Raw genomic sequence first — 13,518 nt, forward strand, 5'->3', positions numbered from 1 at the left:
ATATTTATTACCACCATAGAGTAGCTAACATCTCCATCACCTCACATAATTACCAGTTATTTTTGTGGTGAGAAAATTTAAGATCTACTTTCTTGTTAACTTTCAAGTATATAATATGGTATTATTAGCTATAATCAATCACCCTTTGTGTATTAGAGCCCCAGAACATATCCATCTTTTAACCGGAAGTTTGTACCTTTTGACCAACATCCCACCCCCTCCCTACCCAAGCACCTGGTAACAACCATTCTGTGTTTTTCTGATTTCACATATTAAATGATATCACACAGTATGTGTTTTTCTGTGTGGGACTAATTTCACTTAGCATAACACCCCAAAGTTTTGTTCATGTTGTTGCAAATGGCAGGGTTCCCTCCTTTCTCATGGCTGAATAATATTCCATTGTGTGTACATATTCTTTATCCATTCATCCATTGTTGGACACTTAGATTGTTTTCATATCCTGTCTAGTGTGAATAATGCTGTAAAAGACATGGGAGTTCATGCCTTTGTTGAGCCTGTAGCAAGGGAATGCAAGAACAACTATATAATGAGCAGTCTAATGCCTTCTTTCCTTCCTTTCACCCTCCCTTATTCCCTTCCTCCCTCAGCAGTGCCCGCCATGTGCCTGAGAGGTGCTGTACTAGGCTCTGGGGAAATCACAGCTAACAAGATATAACCTCTGTCCCAGGAATGACTTTATCATCCAGTGGGGAATACAGAAAAGTAAACAGGCTATTGCCACTCAGCGTAATAAGTGGAATAATATGATGATAATGAGAGCAATAGTGGGGATTTATTTATGTTCATTAGGTCATTCTTTCAACTATCCCTTGAGCCAGGCACTAACATTATTCCTATTTTACTGTTGAAAAGCTTGAGGCTTAGTCAGTTTTGCAAGTTCATACACTTAGCAAATGTAAAGCTGGAATATGAATCGTGGCCTGTGGAATGTGGATCCTATCTGTGCAGTTGTAGAACTCAAGCACGTTGACACTAATTGGCTGTTGTCGGAAAACATGGTGATGGGAATGTGTAACCAGTTTAGTCTTAAAAGTCCAGAGGGTGGTCAGGGAAGGTTTCTTTGAGGAAGGTACAGCTGGTTTGAGAACTGAAGAAAGATTAATTGTGGAAAGAATAAAGCCTGAAAAAGAGGATTAATTTGGGACTGAAACCTGGCAATTCCCACTTCCTAGCTTGGGTGAAATGTTTAACTGCTCTGCCTCAACTGCCTTATCTATTAAAAAAACAAGGTTGGTATTATCCCTATTTCAGAGTTGTTAGAAGGAAACAAGATAGCCTATGTGAACGTTCTATCATAGGGCCTGGCATTAGGCGCCCAGTAAATGTTTCTTTTCTACACTGTGCCAGTATTCTGGATTTCACCGTGTGCCAGGGAACATGTGATCTGTGTTAACCCCAACGCCCTGGGATAATGCAGGTAGTTTAAAATGGGAGTTTAGATGATCTATTCTAATTTATATTAGCACTAACCCTAATATTTCCTTGGTTATTTTGGCTGTTTCATTTATCTACTCACTTAACAACTCATTCAGCTATTACTGGATACATTTTAAGATAAACATTCATGGAGGAAGAAAAGATGTTTGGCTATTTCTCATAAATAACAGAGCTGGAAAGGAGCATTTATCAAAACAATGCAATTAAAAAACAATCACTGTGACTGGTTGCTGGGATAAAAAAAAAAAAAGACATAAATCTAAAACATCAAGTTGCTCATTGCTTCTCAAGTTCATGACCATTTGTAACATTTTCTTAAAAATTGTGTACTTTATGATAGGCTCACTCCCAGATATAAGAAGAAGCCCATCTTCTCCACACTATTTAATAAAGCATTAAATACCATTGAAACAAACTGATATAATTGGTTTAGGACAAATGGATGTACCACTGATACCTCAGTGTGAACAATCCCAAGCAAGATTCATAATCCTTCTCATTAAACCTCTTTCCTCTCATGAATCAGATCTCGATTAATGACTATGCTCAGGTTAAAAACTTTGAGTGAGGCAGAATTCTAAGATAGCCCTTACGACTCCCAGCCACTCAAGTAACACTCTGTGTAATCCCTTGAGCGTGGGGAGGTCCTGTGAGTATGATGGCTGTCAGTCCAGTGATTAGGTTGCCAGTATGTGGCAATGGTGAAGGGATTTTGCATATGTGATTAAGGCCTCTAATCAGTTGGTTTTCAGTTGATCAAAATGGGATTATCCTGACCTCATCAGGCAAGTCCTTTGAAGAGGCCTTTGGCCTTCCTTGAGCCCAGAGACTCCAGGCAGCAGAGATTCCATCTCAGCCTTGAAGAAGTCAGCTTGCAGTGACGTGAGAGGGCGGAGCACGAGCTGAGGATCTGAGAGTCCCTCTGGTAACGGAGAGACGTTCCTGCTGAGGCTGCCATGGAAATGGGGAACTGAGTCATATAACCACAAAGAACTGAATTCTGCCAACCATCCAAATGAGCTTGGAAGTAGATTCTTTTCCAGTCGAGCCTTTGGATGAGAAAAAAATGTACTGACACCTTAACAACAGCCTTGTGAGAGAGACCCTGAGCAGAGACCCAGCTAAGTTGTGCTCAGACTTGTGTCTCACAGAAACTGTAAGACAATAAATGTATGTTGCTCTTAGTGACTAAGTTTATATTAATTTGTTATACAGCACAGAAAATACATTTTCTCTCCATTCTCCCCTTCCAATGTCTTTATCCATCCCCTTTTCTTTATTGCCATTGCCCTCCTTCAGATCCTTGTGTCTCACCTGAGCTAATAACTTTTCATTGGTCTCCTCACTTTCAATTTCTCATTTCTCCAGGTAGTCCATTGCCTCAATTTTTACCTTACAGAAACACAGATCATGTCTCCCTCTCAAAAAGCATTGATTATTCCCATTTTCTCTATAATCAAGGATGTACAGTAGTCACTTTGGCTATGGGTTTTGGATTAAGAAAGCTATGAATTTGAATGTAAACTCTAACACTTTACTGTGTGAATTTGGGCATTTTCAAAAAACGGAATCATTAAGCCTCAGTTTGTAAAGTTGAGTCATAATTATATCTTTCTCATAGGGGTTATTATAAGGTGAAATGAGAGAATGCATTTAAGTTTCTGTTACATGGTGTATGCTAAAAAAATTGCAGCTATTATTGTGATTATTACAGAGTTAATCTCAAACTCTTTAGAGTGATATTTAAAGCCATAGATGATCCCCAATAGCTTTTCCAGCCACATCTCTTTCTAAATCTTTCCACAAATCGTACTGATCAGCCACCTCAGTCTATTAATGAACTTGAAGTTCTCGGTTACATATGATGCAATACATATTGTTGTCCTATTTTTATTTTTTTTCCTTAGATAAGGTGTTTTTTTTTTTTTTTTTTTTTTTCCTGCCATTCAACACTTATCAAAATTCCACAAATCTTTTAAGACTCAGCCTTTATGAAAAGTCCCCTCTAGCCAGGGCTCGCTCTTCTGGCATCCACCAACATCACTGTACTGAATACTTCGTCCCAAGTCTACTCTGATTTGTCAGAGGTCCATTCCGAGTGGTAGTATTATATAAGGGTTACATATTTTTAGGGCAACCTGTCTATAATTCCTCCCTTTCTTTGATCTCTCAACTCAAAGTTATTGTTACTTCTCTTTATGTTCATGTAGTAATTTACTCTTACATATTTTGGGTATTTTAAACAATGTTTAAAACTTCAACCTGCTCACATGATTGTCTTCCTCTCTACATAGAAAGAAGGGATCATCTTTAGATTTCCAGTTCACTTGGCACATCATAAATGTTCAAATATTTGTTAGAAGAGTGAAACTAGACTTCAGGTGGGGAGCACACAATAGAGTATACAGAGGTCATATTGTAAAATTGTACACCTTGCCCTGGCCGGGTTGGCTCAGCGGTTGGAGCATTGGCCTGCAGACCAGAGAGACCCTGGTTTGGTTCCCGCTAGGGCCACGTACCAATAAATAAATAAATAAATAAATAAATAAATAAATAAAATTGTACACTGAAATTGATATGTTATTAACCAATGTTACTCTGATAAACTCAATTTGAAAAAAGAATTTGTTTCATTGATCTTGTCAGTCTTCAGAAGGAGGAAGCAAATTTTTCCAACAGATGATATCTGCTAATGGTTGACTGGCTTTAGCAGCATCTTATTTGGCTTAAATAATTAAATATTCTACACAAGAATGCATCAAAGTAAACTACATATGATTTATAAATCCCAATAAAATCTATAAAGATTGAATGGCCACTTTATTTAAATGAGCATATCTCTGTCTCCACATCAGTACTTCTTTATCAGAATAATTTCAGATTTTCATTGCTATAACAAATCATTTTATGTCAAGCAATTGTATTAAATCCAGGAAGCACAGAGAGTCCCAAACAAGATGAACCCCAAGAGGTCCACACCAAGACATATCATCATCAAAATGCCAAAGGTTAGATACAAAGAGAAAATCTTAAAAGCAGCAAGAGAAAAGCAGTTTGTAACCTACACAGGAGCTCCCATGAGACTGTCAGCTGATTTCTCAACAGAAACTTTGCAGGCCAGAAAGGAGTGTCAGGAGATATTCAAGGTAATGAAAAGCAATGAACTACAACCAAGATTATTCTATCCTGCAAAGCTATCATTTAGAATCAATGGACATATCAAGAGTTTCCTACACAAGAAAAAGTTAAAGGAGTTCATCACCACCAAACCAGTATTATATGAAATGTTGAAGGGTCTTCTTGAAGAGAAAAACAAAAATATGAACAGTAAAATGGCAATTAATGCATATCTATCAACAATTGAATCTACAAAAGAAATGAGCAAGCAGAACAGAAACAGACTCCTAGATACAGAGAACTTTTTATTGCTTGCCAGGTGGGTGGGGGTTGGGGGGATGGGTGAAAAAGGGGAAGGAATTAAGAAGTACAAATTGGTTGTTAGACTGATGAACCTCAAAGGGAAGGGGGGAGGGAGAGTGGGATGAGATAAGCCAAAGAACTTCTATGCATATATGCACAACCAATGGACGTAGACAATAGTGTGGGGAAGGCAGGAGGGGGACGGGATTGGGAAGGAGAGGGCCAATGGGGGAAAAAAGGGGGGACATCCATAATACATTCAACAATAAAGATGAGTTTTAAAAAAAAATCTGAGACACCACCTAGTCTATGGATCTGGAGACTTGAATCCATGTACAGTAATAGCTTGGTCTTCCCTTTCTGTCTTCTAACCTACTTTTTTTTTTATCCTCACCCAAGGATATTTTTCCTTTTTTTTTTTTTGTACAGATAGAGTGGGAGGGAGAGAGAGGAAGTGAGAGAGAGAGAAACATCGATGTGAAGGGACACATCGAGTGGCTGCCACCTGCACAACCAACCAGGGCCGGGGACAAACTGCACCGAAGTACGTGCCCTTAGCAGGAACTGAACCCGGGTCTCTCCGGACCGCAGGCCAATGCTCTAACCACTGAGCAACTGGCCAGGGCTAACCTACTTTTTAAAAAATAATTTTTCTTTGTTGATTTTAGAGAGAGAGGAAGGGAGAGGGAGAGAGATAGAAACATCAATGAGAGAGAACATCGATTGGCCGCCTCCTGCATGCCTCCCACTGGGGATTTGGCCCACAACCTGGGGATGTGCCCTGACCAGGAATCAACCAGTGACCTCTTGGTGCATGGGTCGATGCTCAACCACTGAGCCACACTGGCTGGGCTCTAACCTATTTTTGATGCATACTCTTTTTTCCTGGCTTCCTCTTCCCTTTCCAGTTGAGGACCATTCTTCTAGCTAGGAATTTTGACCTCAACTAGAAATTAGAACTATTTTTTCATCTGGTAAAGATAAAAAGAGAACACATATTCTGTTCCTCAACTTCTTACTGAAAAATGTAGCTGAAGAAATTTTGTCTTTAGAATCGTAGCTTCATTTCTCTCTGGGCACTGTCCTTTGAAACTCTCTTCTTAGAGTTTGTGATAGCCTTTGGTGTTCTTAGTCATATCTTCCTTCATTTCATCTCCTATTCATTTTAAATCTAAGATAGTTAGACTAGTCCCCTTCATGAACCCCTCGCTTCTTTCTTAGAATTTTAGAGTGCATAAAATATGTATACAATGTATGAGTGTAACCATTTCTAAAAATGCTTACTGTTTACCAAACACAGAGCTAGGTATCCTCCGTGAACTTGTCTTAGTTAATTCTCCCAACAAATCTATTTAATATAATTACTATCCCTGTTTTGTTGTTGTTTGTAACAAGCTTAGAGAGGTTAAGTAATTTCCCCAGGCAGTTTGTGCCATTTCTTACTTCTCCCTTTGCAAAGAACTGAGACTTAGAGAGGTTAAATACCGTGCTCGGTGTCATACAACTCGTACGTGGCACACCTAGGTTGCAAACCTACATTTTTCTGTAGTCTGTAGTCTGAGCGCTCACCCTCATGCTACAACTCCTTCCTTTCCTCTGACGCTTTTGACACCTGCTTTCTTAAAATCTTCAGCACATGTCAGCCTCTGCCCTATATTTCCTTTTCTTATTACAAATTCCAAGATGACAGGGTAACCATTCATTTCTTTCATGTTAGAGAGAAGTTGGTCCAAAATAGCACTCTCATTGCTGTTGTTTCTATTATTTCAGAGATGATATTGTCAGTAAGGTAAGTAAAACAACTTTTAACTAGTTTACTTTGAGCTGAAAAAGACTTCTAGTATATGTCAAAAGAGTTGAGACTTCCCATCAATGTATAGCTTCTTCAGTGCCATTTTTGTCATAGAGGCAGTCAATGATTTTAGCATATGACAGTCCCCTAAGACATTAAATCGATGTCTTGGGTGTTACAATTGAGGACTCTATTTCGGGAATAATAAAAATCCTTAATTATACCACAACTTTTAGAAAAAAGTTGATGCTCTGCTTTTTTTTAATATTTTTTTTTTTTTTTTTTTTTTTTTATCCTCACCCGAGGACATTTTTCCATTTTTTGTTCAGGTACAGTGGGAGGGAGAGAGAGGAACAGAGAGAGAGAGAGAAACATCGATGCGAAAGGAACACATCGAGTGGCTGCCACCCGCACGACCGACCAGGGCCGGGGACAAACTGCAACCGAGGTACATGCCCTTAGCGGGAACCAAACCCGGGTCTCTCAGGACCGCAGGCCGACGCTTTAACCGCTGAGCCAAACCGGCCAGGGCTGCTTTTTTTTAAATAATTTTTTTCTTTATTAATTTTAGAGAGAGAGGAAGGGACAGGGAGAGAGAGAGAGATAGAAACATCGATGAGAGAGAACATTGATTGGCCACCTCCTGCATGCCCCCCACTGAAGATCGGACTCACAACCTGGGCATGTGCCCTGACTGGGAATCAAACCAACAACCTCTTGGTGCAGGGGTCGGCACTCAACCATTGAGCCACACCAGCAGGGCTGATGTTCTGCTTTTTATACTTTTTCTTTAATATTATTCTTTTCTTTTACAACTAAACATCAACTCGGCAGCTTTATCCCCATGAGCTCAATCGATGGCAAAGAATCCACTATTTTTGACACAACTAATGACTTCAGTCTTGGTTTTCATTGTAATAAGCTTATGAAAAGCACGTTACTTATTAGTAGCTTGGATACTAATTTTTCTATTCCCTACTCACATTTCAGAAAATAACCACAAGAGTGGAAGAGAATACGCAAACAATTGCACAAACACTGCAGTCAGGGCAAAGATGGCTGCTATATTACTGAAAGTCACCTGTTTTGGCCGACCAACAGGCAATGCTACCCTGGGACAGCTTGAAATGTCTATTCAGAAGCTCATGGATGAATGTCCAAATTTAACATATAAAAGTAAGTCTAGGAGTATCAATGCATAATAATGAAAACTCAGAGCTGCTAGTATATTTTAGGAAGGCATTGATTATCTATAGCTTCTATCCGATTAAACAAGCTGTAGCATGCTGCCATAACTATCGATGCTGTTTCTCTCTCATTTGGTCCTCACTCAGATGGTCTTCACTATGCTTCCAGTGTCAAGTTTAAGACTTGCTACTTGTCTTTTACCTTATTTACCCTTGGGCTTTCCCCCTTCCTTCTGTATTTGAGCCATTTCTTTCCAAGAAGATATTCATGTTGGAGGCCATATTCTGATATGAATTCTACCAAATGTCAGGAATACCTATGAGTTATAGTTCCTTTCTAATATCAGAATATCAAATTTACCTTTGTTTGTTTTAGTCAAAGTTCTTTATTTGCATCTAACAGAAATCCACTTAAATTAGCTCAAGCGAAAGGAACATTTACTGGGAGAGGTTAGGATGGCTCATGAAACCCTAGGATAAGAAATAAAGCTGAGCTTTATGAGGGTCTGCAACCAGGACATAGGAAGCCAGGAGCTAAGGCCTCTCTGCATCTATGGTGTCACAGGCTATTCACGTGGTGGGTAAGTCCACTCCCTCTATAGGAACCATAAGCAGTAAACCATTCTCAGAACGAACAGTTCAAAGATTCCCATGAGATGCTTTCCCATCAGCCTTTATGTAAATATGCATTGCTATTGTAGTTAAATTTTCATGTCTTCACACCCCCATCACTTACCAGGTGGACACAGTGTCATGTGCATAGCAGAAGCTGACTAAAAATTTGTTGAATGAATAAGTGTTACATCTCACTTTTAGAACGCTGTCACATATTCCTTTTTGAATGACATTTGTCACTCCACTGACTGACAGGATTGGTTTTACTGATCTGACATTTAATCTTTGAATGTTCCAGTAGAGCCAGTTTTCCATATAATGAATGGAAATCTTAGAAGATCAAATAACACAAGTTCATGATAGTTATTGTAGAAAACCATTCAAAGGCCAGGCTTCTTGATTCAAACAAAAAAAATTTTTTAAAATGATTAAACTGTTTGAATTAAAGATCTGAATTAAGAAAATGTTTTCGCCCTGGCCAGTTTGGCTCAGCGGTTGGAGCGTCGGCCTGCGGTCCTGAGAGACCCGGGTTCGGTTCCCGCTAAGGGCGCGTACCTCCGTTGCAGTTTGTCCCCGGCCCTGGTCGGTTGTGTGGGTGGCAGCCACTCGATGTGTTCCTTTCACGTCGATGTTTCTCTCTCTCCCTCCCACTCTACCTGAACAAAAAATGGAAAAATGTCCTCGGGTGAGGATAAAAAAAAAAAAAAAAAAAAGAAAATGTTTTCAAGAATAGACTTTATTTTTTAATTTTTGTACAAATTTTACCTCTATTTGAGTGTCAAAAAAACATAGTATTTTAAGACACACCAGCAGCAAAACCAGGTCAATAAAAGCTGGAGGAAACAACAGGAAGTTCCGTGGCAAAACCGACCTACACCACACCCTCCCTGTCTGGGATAGCTCCCTCCCCTTTTGTTCCTGATTAGGTTTGATCCCTGGGACCCAGGTCCTTGGACCTGCTTTTCTCTCAGCATCTTAGCAAGTCCTTTCTGATTGTTGACCAAACACTTCTGATCCGATTTGCAACAACTCCAATTTGGTTTTCTAGAATCTATTTTTAAATATCTCTTGTCATCCTTTAATAAAAATACTGTTGCAAACTGACTAAGTGATTTAGCTTCAGCTCCCATGGTACAGACCAAGACTGATTCCTAATCACACACTCCTCTCACAGATTCTGCCTCTCTTGTGAGGGTACAGTACTCATTAATATATTTCCAAGCCTGCATCTTTGCATCTGCTCTAATGAAGAGAGATGACTCACTTATTATTGTTAACATCAATGGTAGATTTACCATATAACATATTGCCTGCCCTGGAAAATGTCTGAGAGTGAACAGACGCACTACTAGTAATTACTCTGGAAAAACAGGTATACGTGATACTGCCATGGGCAAACTAGAGCTATAGATAAAGGACCAGACTTATTGAATTGCTTTTTCTTTTGAGAGAGAGAGAAAGAAGAAGGGGGAGAGAAGCATCGATTTGTTGTTCCACTTACTTATTCATTCATTGGTTGACCCCTGTGCTCTGATTGGGGAGGGAACCTGCAAGAAACACCAACCCAAGGCAACATAAGGGACATTTGATTTGAGACGGACACTTTTCTTTTTAAAATAAGGAATTGCTTGCATTGTCAGAAGGGGTTACGTACTTCTTTCTTTATTCGTAATCACCTGCTTCTTTGCATTAGGATGGTGTTAGGCCTTTAGGTTCTCTTGAGAACCCTCAGTGACTTGGATCAGAGTGGACCATGATTTAAGGTTCTGTTAAACAGACATCCAACATTGTCTAAGATCTTTCGCCTCCTTTAAGTAGCAATTTCTAAATTCCCCTGTTTGAGGTAATTCTTTATATATACATATATCATTATAGAATATATGAATTGATATGTACCTTTTAAAACCATCTAACTCAGTGGTTCTCCATCACAGTTACGTGTCTAAGTATTTGGGGAGCTTAAAAAATACGTTTGTCTTTCCTATTTCCGGAAATTCTGTTTTAAGTGCTCTGGGATGGGACCCAGGCATAGGCATAAAAAAAAAAAAAAAAAAAAGCCTCAGGTGATTTTAATGAGCTGTCAGGCCCGGGAACCTCTGATGTAATTCACCTCCTTCATTTTGCATCTGAGAAAACTGAGGCTCTTTTACTTTAGCTGTCACTGTGGGTTAACAATCCAAGTATCCCTGTGAATTGTGAGATGTTTTTAAAAGGGCTCTGTGAATGTGACATCACCTTCTTTATTTAGAGCTGATCATAATTTTTATGGCTTCCAACAGATGTCTTGGTTTCTTGAATTATCCCTTCACGTCACGGGGCTTCTAAGGCACTTGCTGCCAAAGGAGCCGGAAGGTTTGCCTCTTTTTTTGTTCTCCAGGTAGTAACGCATATTTTAGCTTTTTATTTCTTGCCAGTATTTTTGCTTCAGTTTCTTCATTTATCTTTTTTTATTTTTTTGCCCACTGAAACTTGTCTTCTAACATTTTAGATTATGTGGATTATATCCCCCGAGGATCTTGCAATTTCAAAAATATATATATATTTTTTAATTCTCACCCGAGGACATTTTTCCATCTTTTGTTCAGGTAGAGTTGGAGGGAGAGAGAGGAACAGAGAGAGAGAGAGAAACATCGATGTGAAAGGAACACATCGAGTGGCTGCCACCCGCACAACCGACCAGGGCGGGGGACAAACTGCAACCGAGGTACGCGCCCTTAGCGGGAACCGAACCCCGGTCTCTCAGGACCGCAGGCCAACGCTCTAACCGCTGAGCCAAATCGGCCAGGGCTCAAAAATATTTTTGTTTTGCCTTTATACCCGAGGGATAGTGTAGCTCAGGGGTCAGCAATCTATGGCCCGTGGGCCAAATCCAGCCGATTGCCTGTGTGTGTACATGAAGCTGCATTGGAACACAGCCACACCCATTCATTCAGGTATTGTCCCTGGCTGCTTTTAAGCACAATAGCAGAATTTCAACAGATTGTATGATTTACAAAGCTGAAGATACTTACTACCTGGTCCTTTACTGAAACAGTGTTCTGACCCCTGGTTGAGCTGGTTTTAAAATCCTTGGACTGCAGGACATTTGTAGGCACTGCACGAGTATCTTCTAACATTTAATGATGTTGGGGGATGTCAGAGGTCAACTTGGTTCCCACCCACCCTTCCTTTACCCACATCAGTGACTTGGCCTTTTTGCCTGGATGCCCAAAGACTTCTTTATCATTGAAATCTACTAGCTTCTAGGTTATATCTTGGTGACAATGGTTTTAATTTTTTTGGAACACAGTACACTGATTGTTATTTGCTTAAATGTTGAATGCTATCTGGATTATATACAGAACCGAACACCTATAATCTAAGGATGCCAGTTATACACATTTTCATTTAACTTTGGCTTCTTTAGAGCTGTTTTTTCCATATTTATTTCATTTTGCTATTTTTTAGCCCTGCCTTCCATATATCTTACAGTATTCTCAGTAATAACTATTCATTCTTCCCCTGACTCTTTATTCTGCTTTGAGATTATTAAAAGCTTATTAAATTCTTGGGTTGTATGGCACTGTGCTTGATCATGATTTTACCTGCCTGTTGTTTATTTTTCTTGAGCATTCTTCATCTGCTATTGTTTTTCTGTTGCTTTCCTTCTTTTTCTTGTAATATTTTTATATATTGGAGGATTATAGTTGTTCATATGGAAAATAATACAATCAAAGAAAAAGAATATATCCACCCCTATGTTCATAGCAGCGCTATTTATAATAGCTAATATCTGGAAACAGCCCAAGTGTCCATCAGTAGATGGATAAAAAACCTGTGGTACATATACACAATAGAATACTATGCAGCTATAAAAAAGGTCTCTTATCCTTTGAGAAGACATGGAGGGACCTGAAGAGTATCATACTAAGCAAAATAAGCGAGTCAGAGAAAGACAAGTATCACGTGATCTCATAATTGGGGAATATAATGAACAAAATAAGCTGATGAACAAAATAGATCCAGAGACATGGAGTAGGGAACAGACTGACAATCCTCAGAGGGAAGGGGGGTGAGGAACAGGAAGAGATAAACCAAAAAACTTATATGCATAACCAATGGACACAGACAACAGTGAGGTGAAAATGGGGGGAGGGGAGCAGGGAGGAGAGTGTCAAAGTAAAAATAGGAGGGATATCTGTAATATTTTCAACAATAAAGATTTTAAAAAATAAAATAAATAATACAATAGTTAATAAATAATAATATAAGAATAAACTCTGTGTTTTGGATACTCACAACTGTAAACCTTCCTTTGCCCTACCCTGTAGTTTGCATACTGGTTCCTTTTTTTTAACTTATGGGGGTGACACTGGTTCACTAAACCATACAGGTTTCAAGTGTGCAACTCAACAAAGTATCATTTGCACACTGCGTGATGTGCCCATCGCCCAAAGCAGAGTCTCTTTCCATCTCATCTATCCCCCTTTGCTCCCCTCCATCTACCCCAACGCCCTTTTACTTCTGGCTATCGACACACTGTTGTCTGTGTCTACGTGGTATACATATATCTGTGTGTGTGTGTGTGTGTGTGTGTGTGTAGTTTTTTTCTTAATCCCTTTACCTTTTAACCAGCCCCCCAGTCCTCTCCTCTGTGACAGCTAAACTAATGAAAAAAATAGAAACAGAGGCATGAATACATGGTTCCTTTTTAGTTGCTACATATCTTTTAATGAGATAAGTTCTTTCTGGACTAGATATTTGCAGGATGTTCATAGAGAAGAACAAGGTCATATTCCTGAACTATAAAAATGCTCTCCAGTTCATAGCTGTGGCAGAGATTATTGACTGCATTCTCCAACATCCATTTCTTTCTACTCCCATAGTAACAGAAACCAGGTTCCATTCATTATCACTGTACCCAGCTAAAACCCGGAAATTTTCCATTTTCTTCACGACTGGTTTTGTCCATGTAACTAAACTCCATCTAACAGTATATAAAGCAAAAGTGTTGAGTATGGCTTCTGGGTACACTCCTTAAAAGTAGGAGGGGACTGAGGCCTT

The sequence above is a fragment of the Molossus molossus genome, unplaced genomic scaffold (genome assembly GCF_014108415.1).
Source record: "Molossus molossus isolate mMolMol1 unplaced genomic scaffold, mMolMol1.p scaffold_m16_p_13, whole genome shotgun sequence".
In the NCBI taxonomy this organism is placed as follows: domain Eukaryota; kingdom Metazoa; phylum Chordata; class Mammalia; order Chiroptera; family Molossidae; genus Molossus; species Molossus molossus.